Raw genomic sequence first — 23,185 nt, 5'->3', positions numbered from 1 at the left:
TAGGCCTCTCTGAGGAGCATTGTAACACGCAGAAAACTCTGTCCAGTGCTAGCACGTGCTGATGGAGACGCCACGTGCTGATGGAAACGCCGGGGACACCGGGGCTCGTCTGTTGTCACTTACACCGCACTTGGCCTCCTTCCCTTCTCAGCATCACGTGACAGTGAGCCTCTCGGAACAGGCCAACGGAGCCTTCCGTTACTTATTGATCATCACAGTTTTGTTTGTTTGTTTTTGTTTGTTTGTTTTTTTTGCATGCATCGGATGTGCAAACAAATGTAAACGATTTGTAAGCAAAAGGTAAGGGCCCCTCCACCTGTTCATCTGTCCCTGCTCTAAGCCCATCGCAGCGGGGGGACTGACAGGAAAGACTAGTACGCTGTGCTCCAGCCAACAAGGTCCGCAGCCCCTGGCTCTACGCACAGGAGGGAGCAGAATGGACACTGACTTCCAATGGAACAGAGCAGCTCAAGACTGTGGAACGTGGCCTCCATTTGATGTGATTCTTAGTCCTTCTTCTACGTGGCTCTTGTCCGAATGTCACATAACCTGAGAGGCACTGACACACAGCACTCCACCGGTCGCTTTGCTCAGAGCCCAGTGCCCAACAGGAGGAAGCCGTACACCTTCTGTGTTTCAATCTCCTCCTCTGTAAACTGGGATAAGTTTGCTCGTGGTTGTGAGAATTAAATGGATGAATTTATGCAAAATTCTGATAATAGGGCCTGTCATCAACTATAAAGGTAAGTGCTACTTATTCTTTGATGGTTGGTTGGTTGGTTGATTTCCTTTACTTAAGCAACCCTCCGTCCAGGAGCTTTTGAGTTGTTGCCACTGGGAAGTTTTGTGAAGCAGCAGTCACCCTGGGCCTGTGTGTGTACAGGTGCAGTGTGTAACCCTGGGCCTCTGCGTGTGCACAGGTGCAGTGTGTCTGTAATTCCTAGATGTGCCCCCTGTGGTGAGGTCCGTGCACAGTCAGTCACCCTGGGCTTCTGGGTGTGCGAGGTGCAGTGTGTAACCTTGGGCCCCTGCATGTGGGAAGTGCAGTGTATAACCCTGGGCCTCTGCGTATGTGAGGTGTAGTGACTGTAGTTCCTGGATGTGCTCCCTCTGGTGGGATCCCTGCAACCTGAAACGGGCAGGCACCTCTGAAGAACTGGATCGCTGTTACTGGATACAATGTGTGTGTGTGTGTGTGTGTGTGTGTGTGTGTGTATATATATATATATATATATATATATATATATATATATATTTTAAGTCTTATTTAATATTTTATTGTGGTAAAATGGACATAAAATTTACCATTCTAATAACTTTCAGCTGTACAATTCAGTGGCATTAAGTACATTCATATTGTTGTGCCACTATTACCATCCATCCCTGGGACTTTTTCATCTTCTCCAACTGAAACTCTGTCCGCCTTAAATGCTAACCTTCCATTTCCTCTCCCTCCCTCCCTGCACTCCCATCCCTGGCAACCACCACTCACTCTCGGTATTTCATGAGTGGAATTAGGCAATGTTTGTCCTTTGTGACTGGCTTATTTCACTTAGCAGAATATTTTCAGGTTTCATCCATGTTATAGCATGTTTTTGAATTTTGTTCCTTTTTAAAGGGTGAATAATATTCCATTGTATGCGTAGACCACATTTTGTCCAGTCCCTTGTCAAGGGCATTTGGTCATTTCTTTAGGCTATTGATATGTATATAAAAGCCTAAGTGACCATTACAGTGGAATGACCAGAACCACCAGTTGCTATGATGTGCACTGAGCAGACAGGCAGGTGAGCTGTTAGGGACAAGTGGTCCTGGATTGCAAGAGGGATGTCCGACTGCTGGTTTAGGCCTGATCCCTACAGGACATCCCCTGAGGGGTCCTGGGTTGCGAGAGGACACAGGCCAGGCTGAGGGATCCCTGCCATCCACCCCCCCCCCCTTCCCCTGTGCACAAATTTCATGCACCAGACCTCTGGTTGTGAATAATGCTGCTATGAACATGGATGGACAGATACCCGAGTGTCTGTGCTCAGCTCTTGTGGGGATGCATCTGGTAGTGGAATTGCTGGATCATATGGTGATGCTGTTACAACACTGTTTCCAAGATGTAATAATTTTAAATGTTACCTTTTTGTCTTTTTCCACCTGATGGAAAAATAATCTGCATTTCTCATAAACTGTGTTAAATATTTTTTAAAAATCTGAAACTCTATACCCATTAAATCACACTCCCTTCCCATTCTGCCTCCAGCTTCTGTTAACCATGCTTATACTCCGTGTTCCTATGAATTTAACTACTTTAGAAATCTCATATCTTTCAATCATACAGAACTTGTCTTATTTCATTTACAATTTGGGTGAACTCTCAAGGTTCACCCAAATTGTAGCATGTGACACAATTCCCTCCCTTCTAAGACTGAATAATATTCCATTTGGGGAATCTCCAGATCCTGGTTGATTCCTAATTATACATTTATTTATGGAATTAAGTAAAGCATTACTGTCTTTCCAAAACTCAAACAAATGTGAAAGGTATATATATATTCAAAGAATTGTTACTTCTTCCCTGTCCCTACTAATTTTTCCTTTTTTATGCCCCTCCTCCTGCCACAGACAACTAATTTGTTTAGTTTTCCTGTTATCCTTCCTATACCGGTACTTTTTTTCCTTGCATAAATGAGCAAGGTATGGCTGTTTCTAGGCTCTTTTCACATCTTGGCAAATTGCTTTCCAGGAAGGCTGATTCAATAAACCCTCCCGTGAGGAGGAGATGATAGTTCCTGTTTTACTGGAACCGGGGCCACAGTGGATAGATGGTTGTTTAAGTCTTTGGTCATTTGATAGGCAAAACTTCTTGTCCTAGCCTGCATTAGCTGATCTCCTTTGAAGTTTATATATGTTTCAAATGTTTCTTGGCTGGTTGTATTTCCTCCTTTCTGAGCTCTCTCTTCTTGGCCCACTCATCTTTTGGAGGCTTATGTTTTTGTGCATTTTTTAAAAATAGATTTTTATAGGCCCTTTACACAAAGAAGATATATTAACTCTTGGTCCGCATCACTTCTTGTACATTTCTTTAGAGGACCCACAAATCCTTCCTGATGTGTCCCTAAAATGCTTTCCCTGAGGAGCTACTAAGTTTATCCTTTACATCCAAAGCAACCAAAATCTGTCTTAAAGGGGTGCAGGAAACAAATGGTCAGTGAATCACATGACCCCATTGATAGCCAAGGCAAAAACACTTCTGTCTGTTTGCACAGACAGCGTTTCTGAAGCTTGTGAGAGATTTTGGTTTGACATATATTCGTATTGCTCAGTTTTAATTGCACATATTTTACATCATCTAAGATGCTACTTTTGAAAAGAATGATTGAGTCTGTGCTTGGTTTAATATAAATTGTTCTATTGCACATTGATTAGTCCTAACGAGAAATACATTTTGTTTGATGTGAACAAGGGATTTTGAGCTTGGCTTCGCATGAACTGTTTAGGATCCACTAGAACTTGCTCTATTGCTTCATAAGAAATTGGTTTTAAGAATGACAGATTCTGAGATCATTTGACATAAACTGCTTAGTTTTGTTTAAACTCACTCTACATTTAACAAAAAATTTGAAGTGCCATTTCCCGGCTGTTTCCAATTACTTGATTTCATTCAGATTTGCTCTGTGTCACCTTAGGAAGTTAGCTTACGTATACATGTGTGAGTTTGACATTGTTTTCACTTAACCTGCTTAGATTCACTTTAATGTGCTCTCACTTGCACCCAGATGGGTACTTTTGAGATGGCTCTGTGCTCCTGAGCTTATGTGCACATACAAAGTCCACAAAGCACTTACGAAGCTCTTGAGAAGAATGGAACACCTAATGTATATTCGAGTTTTGATGAGCATGTTTAGACAGTGACAACTGCCCCCTGACTGCCCCCTGGCAGGCAGTGAGTTTAATACACAATCCAATTTCACAGAGGCTAACATGTGAAGGAAAAAAAATGTGTGACATCGAATTTAAGAAGCAGAACAATCCTTATTTGGGAATGAGGAGTAAGAGGATAAAATGAAATTTAAAATTTTTCTCCTAGTTTACCAGCTTGGACAGATGCACCCACTCTATTATTGTCTGTTTTCACCACTATAATAACCACGAATAATATCCTAGAAATAAAGTTATGAGAAGTCCTGGCCACATCTTTAGGATAAATTCCTAGAATTGGATAAATTAAAAATTGTGTTTCATTTGTTGCTTCAGTCTTCATTTTTTTGCAGTGCTATCGAATTTGCTTTCATAAATTCACAAATCATTTGTACCTCTCTTCTTGCAAATTGCCTGTTAATCCTGTGACTCAACCTTCCTCTGGGATCCTCATCTCACTTCCATTGCCTAATAAAAGCAGTTTATAGAATAAGAAGTTCAATCATCTGTCTGACATGTATTGCAATTATTCTTTCCTAATATATACTTTTATCTATTAGTACTGATGTGTTTGGATTTTAATATTTTTATTACAATACTTTTAAAACATATAGCTAAAATTTTAAATAGTAAAATGAACACCCACTACTTTGCTTTTTTAAATCTTAACATTATTCTACATTTAGTTCAGACTTGTTTTAAAGAAATATCATTTTGCAGATCAACTTGAGGTCTCCATGTCTCCTCCCCAATCCCAGGCCCTTTGCTATTTTCCCATTTATTTAGCCACTATCCATGAATTTGGTAATTTCATTCCATATATTTGCTACAAGTTTAGATATCTACAGATTTTCAATCTTATTGTTTTACACTTTTTACTTTACATTTTATGTATTTGGCATATACTCCTCTGAACTGTGCCCTCTTCATTTAACATTTCCCCCCAACATTTCTCAATGTTCATAGATTTAACTGTAGTTCATTCACTTTAGCTGCAGTATATTTGACTATATTAACATGTCATAAATGATTTATTCATTCTCCCTAGCGTGGATTGAATACTCACATCGTTTCTTCTTTTTGCTATTGCAAACAATTTTTCAGTGAGTATTTATAAATATGTCTCCTTTAGCATAATGTGAGAATTTTTTTCCTGGGTGGTAGAGCATAAAAATCTTCTGCTTTACTAGATGCAATCAAATTCATCCCCAGTTGTTATATCAATTCAGGAGCAGTGAAATAGAGTTTGCTTCTCCATATTCTTATCCACACTGGGTATTTAACTTTTACCAATCAGATAGGGATGAATTGACATTCATTGTCATTTTAATTTGTATTTCCATGATGACCTGTCATTTTAATTTGTATTTCCATGAATCATTTTGTATGTTTATTCATAAATCATAATTTGCTTGTTCATATTGTTTGTCCTTTTTTATTGGATCATCTTTTTTATTGGTAGTAGATGCTCTTTAAATGTTCTGTACATAATTATCTGATTTACACATTGTAAATATCTTCTCTCAATATGAGGCTTGCCTTTTAATTTATTTTCTTCTACTCTAATTGTGAAGAATATTTATATGAACATAATCCAATTTATCAATCTTTTCTTTATGTTTTGTGCTTTCCTTTAAATAGGTCCTCCTTACCAAAAGATTATAAAGAAATTCTTTTATATTTTCTTCTAAAATTCTTAAACATCTGCTTTTGAAATGTGGGTTTTTAGTCCAGTTAAAATTTATTTGGTTTACAGTTTGCAGTCAGAGCTTAGTATTTTCCATATTTCTCCTGCAACAGTTTTTTCTCCATTAATTTATGATGCTATCTTTTTACTATGCTGAGTTTCCATATACTCTAGAGCAGTGTTTCCTAACCTTCTCTCATGATGAGAATCACCTGTTGGAGTTGTTAAAACACAGATTCCTGAATCCCAACTAAGAAGTGCTAAACTAGAATTTTTGGGAACATATAGGTAAAATTGTATACTTAACTAGTGCTCTAACACAGATGTTATATACAGAGCACTAAGTTAGGTATGCAATTTTACCTATATGTTCTCAAAAATTCTAGTTTAGCACTTCTTAGTTGGGATTCAGGAATCTGTGTTTTAACAACTCCACCAGGTGATTCTCATCATGAGAGAAGGTTGGGAAACACTGCTTTAGGGTATGTTTCTGAGCTTTATATGGAGTTTAATCTTGTTCATTACTTTGAGTGCATTTCCAAATTGAAGACTATTTTTAAAATAAAATTTTAGAAAATATCTATGGATTACTTGTTCAAAATAAAAAGGACTTTTCATCATTCCCACCATTCTTTTGTTCTGGAAGTTATAGAATCCTTGCCAGGTGAATGTTGAGGTATCTCAACTTATCTTCCATGTCACTTAACTGCTCATGTTTTAATATCTCTTTGCTTTCTATGGTGCATTTTGTGTGAACTTCTCAATTCTATTTTGTAAGTAATTAAACCTCTTTTTGTTTCCATTTTGTAAAATTGAACGATGATTTTTCTTTCTGTGATTATGTTGTTTTAATTGATTCTTTTTAAAATCTATTTGGTTTTCTTCAGCTCTATTTGCTTTCTTTTGTAATCTCTTGATTTTTTAATCAAAAGTATGTCTTCATTTTCATATTTGAGCCTCCTAATATTATAAAAAATAATATTTTGTAAATTGATTTTATGCCCTAACTGGTTTGGTTTAGTGGATAGAGCATCAACTTGCGTACTGAAAAGTCCCAGTTTCAATTCAGGTCAAGGGCACATGCCCAGGTTGTGGGCTCGATTCCCAGTAGGGGGTGTGCAGAAGGCAGCCTATCAATGATTCTCTCTCATCATTAATGTTTCTATCTCCCTCTCCCTCTCCATTCCTCTCTTAAATAAATAAAAAAATATATTAAATTTTTGATTTTATATTTTATAATTTGAAAGTCTTTGTCAAACTGTCCTTTTATGGCTCAATAAATTTAATTTCTTATGCATGAATCTATGTTCTGTTCTAAATGTTGATTTCCTTGGTTATTTTCCATGATATATTTTTTCTTGCATTTTGATGTTTTTGTTCATGGTTTAATTTTCTATTGAATATTTTTGTTTCATTTTCATTTTTCCTATTCTCTCTCTCTAGTGGTTTGCAGCTGCCTCCACTGATCCTTCAGGATTCCACTCCAGACCAGGCCTTGTTTTGATGTTGAAACATCAAATATTCAATGACAGAGCTGGTTCAGAGCTTGTCTAGCAGTATTCACCTTTCTCCCTAAACCTACAGCTTATTAGGAGCTATGGCCCTAGGCAACATTTTTAAAATAATAGTTTTATTAAGAAATAATTTGCATACTATAAAATCATATTTGTAAAGTTCACAATTCAGTTGTTTTTGTACAGTCACAAAGTTGTTCATGGATTCTAGAATATTTTTATCCTCCTCAAAAGAAACCCAGTACCTATTAGTAGTGGTCCTTCTTCCCTTCTATCTCCAGCCTCTGGCAGTCACTAATTCTTCTCTCACTATGGATTTGTCTATTCTGGTCATTTTATGTAAATGGAATCATACAATATATGGCCTTCTATGTCTGGTTTCTTTCACTTAGCTTGTTTTCTGTGTTCATCTATATTATCGCATGTGTCAGTAGTTAGTCCTTTTTATGGCTCAATAAAAGTCCATTGTGTGAGTATATTATATTTATTTATCTAGTCATCAATTGATGGAAATTTGGGATATTTTCATTTTTATTTTATTTATTTATTTATTTATTTTTCTTTATTGATTAAGGTATTACATATGTGTCCTTATCCCCCCCATTACCCCCACTCCCATTCATGCCCTCACCCCCCTGGTGTCCGCATCCATTGGTTATGCTTATATGCATGCATACAAGTTCTTTGGTTTATCTCTCCCCCTTACCCCTACCCTTTCCTACCTTCCCTCTGAGGTCTGAGCATCCATTCGATGCTTCTCTGTCTCTGGATCTATCTTTGTTCATCAGTTTATGTTGTTCATTATAATTCACAAATGAGTGATATTTATCTTTCTCTGACTGACTTATTTCGCTTAGCATAATGCTCTCCAGTGCCATCCACGCTGTAGAAAATGGTAGGAGTTCCTTCCTTTTTACAGCAACATAGTATTCCATTGTGTAGATGTACCAGTTTTTTAATCCATTCATCTGATGATGGGCACTCGAGCTAGTCCACTATATGAGTATACTATATTTTATTTATCTAGTCATCAATTGATGGAAATTTGAGATATTTTCATTTTTATTTATTATTATTATTATTGTTGTTGTTATTTGTTGTTGTTGTTAATCCTCACCCAAGGATATTTTTTCCCGTTGATTTTTTTTTAAAAGGGAGAGTGGAAGAGAGAGGGAAAGACAGACAGAAACAATAATGTGAGAGAAATACATCAATTGGTTGCCTGCTGCACAAGTCCTGACCAGGGACTGGGCCAGGGAGGAGCCTGCAACCAAGGTATGTGCCCTTGACTGGAATCACACCATATGGCCACCTTATTGTTATTATTATTCATCATTGATATTTCTCTCTCTCCCTCTCCCTTCCTCTCTGAAATCGATAAATATGTATCCTGCAGTGTCTTTGCCAGTATAAAACCACCTGGCTTCTGCAGAGATAGCAGATTAAGTCTACCAGTTGCACCCATAATGTCTTTATTGAATATTTGTTCAGCTAAACTCTTAGTGTTCTTTTCAGAAAAAGTTTTTTCATTTAAAAATTTTTTAAATTTTTTCTCATTTTTTTACAATATGAATAGACTAGAATTTTCCAAATCTTCAAGTTCTAGGTGCTTTCTTTGTTTAATAATTTCTTCTTTAATTCATCTCTCCTCTTTTGCATTTTACTATAAAGCAGTGTTTTTCAACCTTTTTTGGGCAAAGGCACACTTGTTTCATGAAAAAAATCACGAGGCACAGCACCATTAGAAAATGTTAAAAAATTTAACTCTGTGCCTATATTGACTATATATAAAGTAATTCTCTTGAATAGGAATCAAATAAACACAAAGAAAGTATTTTATAATTACTTTATTATGAAATATTAAGTAAACAAAATAGTGAAAAATTATAAAATTCTTGTCTTGTCTGCACCTACGGCACACCAGGCAACATCTAGTGTGCCGCGGAACAGCGGTTGAAAAACGCTGCTATAAAGAATCAAGAGGAACACCTAGCTTAGAAATCTCCTCAACTAAAGACCCAATTTCATCATTCACAAATTCTATCTTTCATAAAACACTGGAACACAATTCAGCCAAGTTCTTTGGCACTTTATAACAAGGATCACCTTTCCTCCATTTTCAATAAAATGTTCCTCACTTCCATCTGAGATGCCACCATAATCACTCATACCATTCATATTTCCAGCATGCACCTCAAAACTATTCTTACCTCTCCTTTTCATCCAGTTCCAAAACTGCTTCCAAATGTTTAGACGTTTGTTATAGGATAAAGTGTACTTCTTGGCACCAAAATCTGTCTTAATCAGTGCAGGCTGTCATAACGAAATACTATAGGCTAAATTCCTCACAGTTCTGGAAGCTGGAAGTCTGAAATCGGGGGCCAGCACTTTGAAAACTCCCTTCCTAGATTGCACATGGCCACATTCTGTGTCCTTACATGGGAGGGAGGAGGGGGGAAGGGAAAGGTTCTCTGGTGTCTCATCTTAGGAAGGCACTAACACCATCAAGGGGCCCCACTCTCACGACCTCATATAAACCAAATGATCTCCCAAAGGCCCCACTTCCCGTGGCCATCACACTGGGGATTAGGGTTTCAACATAGAAATTTGTGGGCACACAATTCAGCCTGTATCACCTGCTATGAGCATCTATGTACACGTTTTCAGTTCTCCTGAGCATATCTCTAGAAATGGAATTTCTTGGTCATATGGCAATTCTAGGTTTAGCTTTTTGAGAAACTGCCAAACCATTTTTCATAGCAGCTGCACCATTTTACATTCCCACAAGCAATGTATGAGGATTCTATTTCCTCCACATCCTCGTTAACACTTGCTATTATCCATCTTTTTTATTATAACACCTATTCCAGTGGGTGCTAAATGGTATCTCCCTGTGGTTTTAATTTGCATGTCTGTAATGACTAATGGTATTGAACACCTTTCCATGTGCTTATTGGCCACTTGAGTTATCTTCCTTGGAGACATGGTCTATTTAAATCTTTTGCCCATTTTTGATTAGATTATTTGGGTTTTTTTTATTGTTGAAAGAATTCCTTAAGTAATCTAGATAAAAGTCCCTTGTAGGATGTATGATCTGAAAGAATTTCCTTTGACAGCATTTTGTAGCCTTTCTTCTTCAGCCCCTTTTTGTGGGCTCATTCACTAAGCCTCTCTTCAGCTCCTGTCTTCAAACAGAGCAGTGATGTTAGCTCAGATACTCACTCTCGGTCTGGCTCAGGGTCTAGCAAGCCCAGGGCTTCAGCTTGTGTTTCTGCTGTGTCCTATCCACGAAAATGTTTATCTTGTGCTTGAGCCTCAGTCTACCTTTCACTTCTCCCTTTTGTGTTGTGTCCATCATTGCTGAGTTTCCAGCAAAAACCATCATTCAGCTGTGAACTCACAGTATTGATTTGCCCTGAAAGACCTCCAACAATATTGCTTACAGTATTTTTATTTGTGTGTACATATTTTTAATTGTGAAGTTAGAGTTAGTGATATCTTTATATGATTTCTCCCCTTGCTTTTATGGTTAGAAACGTCTCTCCCATCAAAAGAGAGAAACATGATCTTACGATTTCTTCTTATGGTTTGTTTCTTCCTTATGTTTAACTCTCTAGTCCCTCTGGGATCTATTTAATTAGTGTACAAGTAGGGATCCAAGTTGTGTACTAATTATGTCAGACTAATGATTTTAAATACCATTTTAATTATGTATAAAACATCAATATCAATTTCGCATCTATTTCAGATTCTTTGGTTTCAACTCTATCCCATTATTTGATTTTTTTTTTCATTCCTAGACCTAAAGTGGGAAGCATATCATTTGTATGCTCAACAAATATTTGCTGGATGAGTTTATAACTGAAGGTTGAAGTGATGGAAGGACACTGAGGGAAAATATTATAAGATGGTAAGGAATGATTGGAATGGCTGACCATTACATTAAAGAACCAAAACTAGTACCTGCAAAGCACCTAGCCCATAGTAGGCAGTTAATAAAAGAGTTAATATCTGAAAAGAAATTTGCAGTCATAAGTTCTTCATTAATTTACTTCTTCCAGCTGAGTTTTTCTCTCCTTCATTTTAACTCCAACCTACCTCAAAATTCTTAGGCAGACTCATCCTTCACTTTCAAAACCTGCTCCTTTATTCCAGTGGGTGCTAAATGGTATCTCCCTCCAGAGCTCCTCTCAGAAACCCATAGCTCTATGTCAGGTCAGACCACCAGGTAAAAATCATTGGGACAAACTGAGAAAATGAAAGTTATGATGATAACCTTTGTGTGTCAAAGTCTCAGACCTTTCTCCCCAAAGTCTGGCCTGTCATTTAAGGCCCACTATAACCTGGCTCACAAAGCATTACAGAATAAAAGGAACATTGACTTTAATTCAGGATCCATGGGCTTTTGCCTCTATCTCTTTTATTAGCTCTGTGACTGTTGGCAAGTTATATAACTTTTCTGAGTCACCGTTTATTCATCTGTGAAAAAGAGGCAAAATCTGCTCAGAGGGACATCATAAAATTAAATGAGATGACTTAGATAAGAGAGTTCTGTAATGAGCACAGAGTGGTATTTGCATGATAACCATGTCCAGTTTACCTTCCCTCATTTCCAACAGGTAATCTCTACAGCAGATAGCACAGGATTCTCCCTATCCAGATTCCACCTGTCCTGGAAAACCCAGCCTCAACCCCATTTGGCTCCTAATACTTCTCTCCACTTTCATGGGCGTGCTCAGCAAGCCCTTTTTTAGCTCCTGTCTTCAAACAGTGCAGTAATTTTAGCTCAGAGATCCCACTCAAAACCTGGTTCTGGAAGTGGGGTCCAGAAGATGACAAAGAAGCATCCTTTTCTTCTTCAAACCTCTTTTATTCTCATTCCCTGCTTGTTTTATGGGTGTTGCATATCTTCAAGTGAATCTTCAGTTCTGTGTAGCAAAGGGCCATGTCACAGTCTCCCTAGTACACCCCATTGGGCCTAGTGCCAAGCTAGACCCACAGTAGAAGCTCAATATTTATTAGCATCTGAATGGTAAAGAAAGCATAATGTTGTAATTTCACTAGGCTGGCTGTGTGTGTGTGAGTCTGTGTGTGTGTGTGTGTGTGTGTGTAGTTGTATGGTGGATTGTGTTAAATCACTGAAACCACGGGGTAGGTCTTCAATAGTGGTATGTGTTTGATATTGCAAATAGCCATCCCTTAAAACTACTAGGGAAGAGTCAGGGTCAGGATCAGTAGGACACTGTACAGTGGAGGTAGAAATAGAATCACAGAATGTGATTTATTCCAACCTTATTATTTTATAAGAAAGGAGACCAATGCTGGGAGTGGCTAATTGCTTTTCCAAGGCCAACCCACTGACCAGGCCCCAGTCCCCTGGTTCCATGCAGCGATCTTTCTTCTGTGGTGCATTCAGCTCCTTACATTGTACTCCAAGTTGAGATTCATACATGGAGGAGAGGTGCTAACAGACCACCGTGGGGGGAGGGGGGAAGCCATAGGAATAGTCCAAAAGGTTGGGAGATGTACAAGAACAGGTGAAATCCTCATATCCCATCAGCAGACTGTCCTTCTGCTAAACTAACTTGCTTGGAAGCTGGAGCGGTCTCCTGTTTGGGCTTTTATCAAAGTCCAAAACAGTGAAGCATGAGGACCTCTGCTCATCCTGATGGCAAAGAAAGCCTTGGAGCAGCAAATGATGCAAAAAAAAAAAAAAAAAAAAATCCTGTCTCCCTGAATTATTTGTTTTTCCATTTGTTTTGCTCACCCTTTCATTTCTGACTGTGGAGCAGCTGTCTTTCTTCAGACAGAAGATGACAAAGAAGCCTGTGCTTGGGTCAAGCGGAATTCCTCCCCTCCCCTCAAAGTGTGTGGGTTGTAAAGTAATTATTCTGCAGGAGAGTGTGTGCGTTCAAGCAAATTACACCCTTCACTCCCTCCATTATGCCTGTGCCTGAACAACACCATGCTGACTCACACTAATGATGCTGTCAGAGGCGTGACCTATGATTTTCCGAGCAGCAGGTTTTGGGTGAGCAGAGCAAGGGCTATCTGATCAAAACACAGCCGTCTTCTCTCACAGATACCTGGGAAGAACAAAAAGTCTTCATGCCCAGGAGAGGGAGCAGATGTAGCGGGCTTGGGCAATAGGATGGGAATGGTGACTGCAAACCACTGCCAAGGGGGCAGATGGATGTGGCTTCTGCCGGATTCCTGAATGTGCTTCCACCAGGTCCCTGGGTGGGCCCCTGAACAAGGAGAACTGACTCTGAGATTACAGTACAGCAGGCCTGTAGCCAATCTCAGGGGTGCATCGGGGTCCAGTGGGCTTGATATCAGGGGTAAAGATTGTGCAGGGCTCTCAACTACAGTGGACATAGGTAAGAGACAAGGAGGCAGAGTCAGGGTCAGGGTCAGCAGAACACTCTGGGCAGTACAGTTAGAAGTAGCACAGAATGTTGGCTTTGGAAAGAGCAAATTTTATAAATCATTTATTCAAATTTTATCTATAATAATAAAAGTGTAATATGCTAATTAGACCAGACAGCCAAACGATCTTCCTGATGAAGCTGTGGATGCGGGGGCCGAGACAAGCTGCCGTGGCTGTGAGAGCCCAGCCCCTTGCACAAATTTCATGCATTGGGCCTCTAGTTATTTTAAAAGAAGGAATTCTATGGTGGTTATTTGTGTATGTCCACTTGACTGGGCTAAGGGATGCCCACATAGCAGGTCAGCATGATTTCTGGGTGTGTCTGTGAGGATGTTTCTGGAGGAGATTAGCATTTGAATTGGCAGACTGAGTAAAGCACCTCATCCTGACTAATGCCATGGGCATCATCCAATCCACGAAGGGGCTGAATAAACCAAAATAGTAGAGGAAGGGCAGATTTGTTCTCATTTTGTTGGATAGGTCATCCTTCCTCTGCTCTCAGACACCAGCGCTCCTGGTTTTCACGTCTTCAGACTCGGTCTGGATTACACCGGACTTTCCTGGCTTCCCAGCTTGCAGGTGGCAGGTGGTGGGGCTTCAGCCTCTGTAATCACATAAGCCAGAATAACACAGAAACCAAGGCCCAGAGTTGCTGTCTTTTCAATGTCAACCCACAGAGCCAGGCCCCGGGTGCCTGGGCTCCCCATGTAGTGAGTTCAGTTCCTTATGCATTTTCCCAAGTCCAGATTGCCTTTAAAGAATGAGGACATGTGGATTTTGGAGCTCTTCTCTACTTTGGATGGCTGTTGTGAGGATTCTGCATTTTAAAGTGTCTTTTCAGGGTCTGTGACAAAGCATGAGAAGAGCTTGGGAGGTGAGAGTGGTATTTTGGGGCCACGAAGACGACTCGGGGAGAAGCTATGGAATCTACATTCCAGAGCAGGTTAGTCTGTGTCTGTATGATACCAAGAAGGCAAGTCTGGCAGTGATGAACTCCCTCAGCTTTTGTTCATCTGAGAAAGTCTACCTCTTCTTCATTTCTGAAGGATAGCTTTTCTGGATATAGTAATTTCAGTTGGCAGTTTGATATCTTACTACTTGAATGTATCATTCCACTCTTTCCTGGCATCAAGGTTTCCACTGAGAAATTTGTTGACAGACTTATGGGAATTCTCTTGTATGTACCAAGTCACTTTTCTCTTGATGCTTTTAAAATTCTCTTTGTCTTTAACTTTTGATAATGTAATTATAACATGTCTTGGTGTAATCTTTGGGTTGATCTTGTCTGTGAACTTTTGAGTTTCATAAATCTAGATTTCCATACTCCTCTCAAGATTTAGGACATTTTCAGCCATTATTTATTTAAATCAGCTTTCTGCTCCTATTCCCTTTTATCCTCTGGGATCCTCATAATGCCTACATTGATTAGTTTATGATATCACATAAGTCCTGCAAGCTTTTTTCACTTTTTAAATATTTTTTTTCTTTTTCTGCTTTGAATAAATTACTTCAAATGATCTCATTCAAATTAACTTTTTTTTTCTTCTACCTTCTTTACAGATTCTTTCTTTTATGCTGTTGAAGCTCCCTATTGAATTTTTCATTTTGGTCATTATATTTTTCAAATCCAGAATTTCTGTTTTGTTCTGTTTCATATCAATAGTTTATGTCTCTGAACAAATTCTCATTTTGGTTCATGTATTATTTTTCTGATTTTGTTGAGTTGTCTGTGTTTTATTGTAGTTTGCTGGGCTTCCTTGAGACAATTATCTTTAATTATTTGTTAAGCAATTCAGAGATTTATATTTCTTTGGGATCAGTTATCAGAGCTTTATTAGTTTTCTTTCATGGTGACATGTTTGCCTAATTTTTTTCATGATCGGAATAACCTACATTGATGTCTATCCATTTGAAGAAGCATACTGGTTTGTGTCAGATAAAGACCTTCTGCTGGGACTGCCTCTATGATCAGAAGTGAGTGGGGCTGGAGCTGTTGCAAGGTCTGTGGGTGGATACATGGCTGGTGGGCCTATTACTAGGGGGAGAGGAGGTGAGTGTGGTTCCTCCTGGGTCCCCAGCTGGAAGGAACTACTTTTAGGACCATAATCAAGCACAGCTAGATGCACAGACAGCAGGCCTGTTCCCAAGGGTGCAGATGGATATGGCTTCTGCCAGGTTCCTGAATGTGCTTCCACCAGGTCCTTGGGTTGGCCTCTGAACAGGGAGAACTGACTCTGAGATTACAGTATAGCAGGCCTGTAGCCAACCTCAGGGGTGCATGGGGGTCCAGTGGGATTGATATCAGGAGTAAAGACTGGTACCACTGGGCCTCAGAATAGTCAGGGTTGACTCTGGACCATGGTAGACTGGACCTGGAGCTGGAATAACAGGGCCGATTCAGGATCTTCAGTTGAGACCAAGATTGGTGAGCTTCTCACTAGGGGTATTGATGGGTGTAGCTCCCAGGTCACTTAATGGCTGGGGCTGAGAGGCTAAGGCCAAGTACAAAGGAGAATGGGACTGCTTTCAGTCTGCTGCTGAGACCACATTCAGCCAGCTTGCCACTGGGATGTGGACATGCCTTCTCAGAGCAGCTCTCTCTGGTCATGGGCAGCTCTGGGGTGTTTCAACCTTCTATCTGGTTTCCAAAGTTCCCACATTGGCACTTTTGCCAATGAATGGATGCCATATTATTTGTGGGTGGAGGATGTGAGCTGGAGACCTCCTATTTTGTTGACATCACTCCCCTCATTTAGCATAATAGTTTTGAGTCTCATGTGTATTGTGTCATATATAAGTACTTTGTTCTTTTTTATGGTTAATGAATTACTTTTAGTAACTGCATATTAGTTCATTCTGCAGATGTAACATAACTTAATTAGCCACCTTCTTTCATGGATATTTAAATACTAGGGGCCTGACGCATGAAATTCGTGCACTGGGGATGGGGGGTGTCCCTCAGCCCAGCCTGCACCTTCTCCAATCTGGAACCCCTCAAGGGATGTCTGACTGCCTGTTTAGGCCTGATCTCAGGCCTAAACAGGCAGTCGGACATCCCTCTTATAATCCAGGACTGCTGACTCCCAACTGTTCGCCTGCTGTCTTCCTGATTGCCCCTAAGCACTTCTGCCTGCCAGCCTTATCACCCCCTAACCATTCCCTGCCAGCCTGACTGATGCCTAACTGCTCCCCTGCCAGCCTGATTGCCCCTAACTGCCCTCCCTGCAGGCCTAGTCATCCTAAACTGCCCTCCCTGCAGGCCTGGTCACCCCTAATTGCCCTCCCTTGCAGGCCTGGTCACCCCTAACTGCCTCCCCTGCAGGCCTTCCCAACTGCTCTTTCTTGCAGGCCTGGGTCCCCCTCCCCCCAACTGCCCTTCCCCACGGGTCCTATTACTCCCAACTTCCCTCTTCTGCCAGCCTGGTCACCCCTAACTGCCCTCCCTTGCAGGCCTGGTCCCTCCCAGCTGTCCTCCCCTGCTGGCCTGATTGCCCACAACTGCCCCTTGCAGGCCTGCTCCCTCCCAACTGCCCTCCCCTGCTGTCCATCTTATGGTGGCCATCTTGTGTCCACATGGGAGCAGCCATCTTTGACCACATGGGGGCAGCCATCTTGTGTGTTGGAGTGACAGTCAATTTTCATATTACTCTTTTATTAGATAGGATAGAGGCCTGGTACATGAGTGGGGGCCAGCTGGTTTGCCCTGAAGGGTGTTCTGTATCAGGGTGGTGGTTCCCTTGGGGTGTGGGATGGCCTGGGCAAGGAGCCTGTAGTAGTTTACAGGCTGGCCACGCCCCCTGGCAAGCCAAGTGGAGGCCCTGGTATCTTGGGATTTATTTATCTTCTATAATTGAAACTTTGTAGCCTTGAGTGGAGGTCAGGACCAGCCAGGGCAGGTGGGAAGCTTGGCTTCCTTCATTGCCAGGAAAACCCAAGCTTCCTGCTCACTCTGTGGCTATAGCCATCTTGGTTGGGTTAATTTGCATACTTGCTCCTGATTGGTTGGTGAGCGTGGCCTGTGGGTAAAGTGGAGCATACCTCCACTTTATTTTACATGTCAATTTGCATGTTTCTCTTTTATTAGTGTAGATATTTTTGCTAACATATTTCATGATTCATTGAACAATCTCTGGGTACATGTACAAATATTTTTATAGGTTTTTAAGGGTGATTTCTGTTAAACATATGTTATTTATTTAGTTAATTAGCAACTAATTTAATTAACTTGTCAACTAAAGTGACTCAATTCAACTGGCTATTTCAGCCAAGTTGCTGAACCGAGAGCCCCATGTTAACACCAAGAAAGCATCCTGGAAAGGAATAAGTTACAGCGAGAAAGGGAAGTGAATCCAGTAGTGATTCTAATACACCTTTCTTCCTAGCCACAGGGGAAAGCACATGTATCTTCCCAACATAATTCCTTCCTGGTGTTTAATGAATACAACTTCAATTCATGTTATACAATTTAAATCTGCTAGAATTCAAGACATGGGGGAAGTTTCCTTGCACTTGCTGATCTGGTACATAAAAGTAAAGCTTTAAATGTCTGAGGATTATTGATTTGGTTGTTTACTTGGAGAAGTCCAGTGGGGTGTCCTTTGAAGCAAATACCCAAAGTGTTTCAATATATTAAGCAACTCTTAAAAGAAGCCCGGGAGAAAGACCCTGGCTACTGGAACCAGAGCCCTGGCAAGGTTCATGAAGTTCCATCTGACAAGGGTCACCTGGAGAGACTATTATAAGCATAACCAGTGGATGCAAAACTCTGGGGGGTGAGGGCATGTATGGGAGTGGGGGGAGGGGCACAACGGTAAGATATGTACACATATAATACCTTAATTTAAAAAATTAAATAAAATAAAATAAAAACACAGATGCCCACTCCAATTCACTAAATCTAAATCTATGGCAAGAGGCCTAACTATATTTTTTAAACCAGTTCTTCAAATAATTTTTATCTACACCAAAGCTTGAGGACATTGGACCCAATCGTTGAAGAACTCAGTAGTTTAGCCCCTGCAGCAAAAGAGTCTTCTCAAATGGCCCCTCTGCTCACACTAAGGAATGCCATAAGAATCTGCTGTGCAATCCGCTCTTGTATCATTGCAAACATGCTGTTGAAGCTGTTGCTTTGTTCTTTCTATGAAGCTCCAAATGAAAAGAAAAATTTAGACCCACTGTTTCAGGACATTTTGATGTATGCCAGAGAAGTAATAAAATTTGAGAGATGGTGATCAAGAACAATGAATATGTGTAATAAATCATATTTCTTATTTTATTTTTGTGGCCAGGATACTGTCCCCAATTTTATAGCTATCTTTTTGCCTTATTGAACCATATATAATTCTTGGGTTTCTACCTGACATACTCCTATGTTATATGTTGGGGTTTTTTTAATATATTTTATTGATTTTTTTACAGAGAGGAAGAGAGAGGAATAGAGAGTTAGAAACATCAATAGAGAGAAACATCGATCAGCTGCCTCTTACATACCCCCTACTGGGGATGTGCTCGCAACCAAGGTACATGCCCCCGACAGGAATCGAACCTGGGACCTTTCAATCCACAGCTTGACGCTCTATCCACTGAGTCAAACTGGTTTCGGCATATGTTATATCTTTATTTACCTATGTCATAATTTAAATTTTTGTTTCCTACTTAACATGTTGTTTATATTCTTGTATACTACCTTCAAGCCTTTGTAGAAAGGGGCATGGTGTGTATGAGACTGTATATGTAATCTTCTTTATTTATTTGTTTACCTACTAGAGACCCAGTGCACAAAATTTGTGCAAGGGGCTTGGCCCTTGAAGCTAAGGTGGCTTGCCTCGGCCCTCGCAGCCCCTGCTTCGTCTAATTAGCATATTACGCTTTTATTATAGATTTAAAAGTTTCAAGTGCTAATTATCTTGTGCAGACAGTAGCACCATGGTATCTCTCTCTCTTCCTCAAGCCTTTTAACATTCTTACCAAAGAAGGTACTAAAGATGTCACTAATGGAAGGGTGAGGGCATTGACTGAAAGCTGCAAAGAAGATGCTATAATTAAATGAATGTTTTGGAGAGCTTCACGATGAAGCAAATCTAGATGATGATGACATTTCCTCCAAGGGTCCTTTTCTCCTCCCCCCCCCCCCCCTTTGCCTCGCCTCTGGGGTTTGATGAGCCTGGTTGGCTCAATGGATCACAGTGTCATTTCCTTCCTCAGCCAGTTTGCTGAGTTCTCTTGACCTTGGCCGGGCGCCTGATACTGCTTGTAAAAGCAGCAGGCCAGAACGTGTGGATGGAACAGGATAAACCCCTCTCCGCTTCTGGGAAAACAGCTCCTAGTTTACATGCCACTGATGGTGGCTTAGCAGTATCATCTTCAAAAGGCAAGGATAAGATGGTTTTAATAGAGGAAGAGATTTGTTCTAGCACTCATGCCTTTAATCCGCTCTGGCAGGACTGGCTCCCATAGTGGGCAAATCGGAAGCAGGGGCTCACATCTCAAGACTTTCAGCTGAGGCCCTAGAGAAGTGACAGTGCGGTACAGACCGAGACAGGCCTTGATGCGCCACCCAGATGGCAGGGCGCCCACAGGACTGGGCTGGCCACAAAACCTCTTGCAAAGGTCCCTCTGGCTGTTCTCTGAATCTAGTCCTTAAAACATATCACACTCATACAGATAAAACTCGAAATCATAATCAGCAATTATTTGTTTCCTGACCCACCCAGCAACATTGCTTGTGTTTAGAATTTGGCCGTGCTCATCTTGACTTTCAGAAGTGAATCAACAATTCAAGCAAATGAAAGCAGGCGGGTTAAGTGGTTCACAGCCCCTACAGCAGCAAGCTATGAACAGAAAGCACAGGGAGCCATTGCTATAAAGAGGTATTAGGAATTTTTGTGGGTTACTGGCGGGTTTACATAGCATCTGGTCTTGATTGATCTGCACAAGGGCAATATTCTCTCCTTTGGCAACTGAGGCACACAGGGTGCAAAGGCTGAGCCTAGAATTATGCACTGGCAGGCAGTGGGTCAGCATCACCTCCATGTGCCGAGACTCATGTCCTGCCATACTCTTTATACCAGCTTGCAGCAGGTGATGAGCTGACTGGCCAGAGAGGAGATCAAAGGCTGGGGAAGGTGTAGGTGGGGTGAGGCATGGCAGACCCGAGGAAGCCCACCTACCCCAGGCCCAGCATCCTCCAAAATGAAGTCATCATGTTTTTCCCCACGTTCTTTCAGCTCAATTAGTTTTACCAGAGACATTTAAATACTTAATGCTTTCAAGTGATCTGTGTTTTGTTTTGTTTTTAATTCAGTAATGTGTTTGTTTTTGCCTGTAAATGATTTGACTTCACAGCACATAAAATAAATGGGAAATCTCAGCGTCGTTCTCATGCTAGAAGTCGCTTTCCAGAAGTATCTATTCTGGTGCCACAATTCTTTTTCTTTCTCTTTCATTTGGGAAAGATGAAAGCTGTAAAGTCATTTATTTCCCCTAAATTAGCCATGTGACAACTCAGAGCTATTAATAACCAGTCCCTGTTTATGTCTCAGAGGGGTCAAGTGGCGATCGCCACAAGGAGGATGGCCAAGATAAATGCTAGCCACGTGGCAGAAATGCAGCCTGACACAGTGGGGAGGGGAGGACAGATGTGACCCAGAGGTCCCCGAGCCGCTGCCAGAGGTGTAAGAGGGACCATGGCTCAGCTTGTCCTTCAGCTTGACTCTGAGTCCAGTCCTCACAATGGATGTCCCCCTCCACGCCTTCCTGGCACTGCTGGGGCCGTTAAATCTGCCCTTTACTGTGTCTGTTCCTACCTCTGCTGACCAACTCCCACTGCCCCGGGGCTGGCTTCCCAGGGCCATGGCCCCTTCTGCCGCTCAGGACCTGGAGGGCGTTGCCACTTGGTCCCAGGTCTCAAACAGGAAGCAGGCTTTTGCTTAATTTTACCATCACACAGCAATGTTCATATTTATTAGGTGGGTGTTATTTGGGGCCAAATCATACCCTCCAACTGCTGTAAAGCCTTGCATTTTCACCACTTCCCAGAGGCTTTCCTCCTACAGCTGGAGCCGGAGCTACTTGGGAGGCCCTGTTGCTCTCCTGTGAGTGACCACCACCAAGACTAAAAACCAGCTTACCTGCAGAGTGAGAGGAACACACTCTGGGGTCCGGTGGCCTGAGTTCCTCACTACCTCACCAGCAGTGGCAGACCTTTCTCTCATTTTGATGCGTAAATGTTTTTTCTAGGGAAGCAAATGGGAGCAGGTGGGTTAAGTGGTTCTCAGCACCTACAGCAACAAGATAAATCACCTACTCTCTTCTTGACTCCATTTCCCCATCTATAAAACATGAATTATAATAGAGAGGGTGTCCCAAAAACTGTATATACATACACTTTGAATAATACTAAAGGTGGTGTTAATGAAAATACATTTCATTTTCAAAATGAACTATCACCTGGGAAAGTGTGCATACATTTTTTGGAATACTCTGTATATACACCTTCGAAAGGCTGTGCGGCATTAAGTGAAGGGAATCTATGATTCTTAGCAAAAAAAAAAAAAAAAAGGTATCACAATGACAATGATGAGTGAGTCCAAGTTTTCAGGGGGCGGGGTTAAATCTCTCCAGGATGTCCAGATTTGAGGAAATCTCCGCAGAAGAAACAAGAAAAACTCAACGCAGGGAGAGCACTTCTCTGCGGAGAAACCAGGCCCCCTAACACAGACTGGATAATCAGAGATACCCTGGGGCTCCCAAGTCCTGTGAAGCATGTGGTAATCCCCAGAACGACCTCTTCAGCTTTCTGAAATGCTCAGGATAAAGATACTAAAAATTGCCTTCTGGGTTAAAATATAAAATACTTGAAATGTCAGACCGTGCTGATCAGAGAAGTAGCAATTGAAACACCTGCTGTTTCTATAATGGACGGTAGTTCATAAAGGACAGCATCCTTGTCCACCGACCATAAAACATTCAGCAGCAGAGCTGCATTCCGTTTGCAGTGCCAAAGGTTCTGCTCAGGCAGGAGAGGGCTCTCCTGATGAGTTAATATCATAATGGCCAGGCATCAAGGTTTCTTAATTTCCTTCACAGCTAAGTCACTTTCACTCTGAAGAAGACTACAAAGTCCTTTAAATCCACCCTGTCATTTCCATTCCTAGTAGAGTGATCATTGTAATTCTTTCCGGCTGCCTGACATCTGAAAGCCCTTAACCTAGCCCAACTTTCATATAGAAGCTAAAAGTGCAAGATACTGATTTTTCTAGCTTCCCTTGCAGCTAGGCATGGATGTATGGCCAGGCTCAGTTGATCATGTGCCCTTCCCTGCCTAGACTCCAAGTCAGAAGTTCGGAACGTGAAGAAGTCCTAATTTCGATCCAGATTCCTGAGTCATAGAGGATAATGCTCATGTAGCCCATTGGAGGGGTAGGAAAAGCATTACAAAGTGACAGCCATTGTACAGCACAACCTTGAACATCATTCCAATTTTCAGGATCTCAGATGTAGTTCTCATGCCTTTCCAGGAATTCTGTGAGTCCTCATTATGGATCTGAGGCTCCTCCTCTTGTTGGCATGTACTTCCTTCTCTTCACCTGGCTACCTCCTGCTCATTCTTTTAGATTGGGCTCAAGCATCACCTCCTCCAAG

This window comes from Pipistrellus hanaki (genome assembly GCF_964339955.1).
Source record: "Pipistrellus hanaki genome assembly, chromosome: 4".
NCBI lineage: Eukaryota > Metazoa > Chordata > Mammalia > Chiroptera > Vespertilionidae > Pipistrellus > Pipistrellus hanaki.
The sequence above is the reverse complement of the archived record's forward strand: the minus strand, read 5'-3'. Positions refer to the sequence as shown.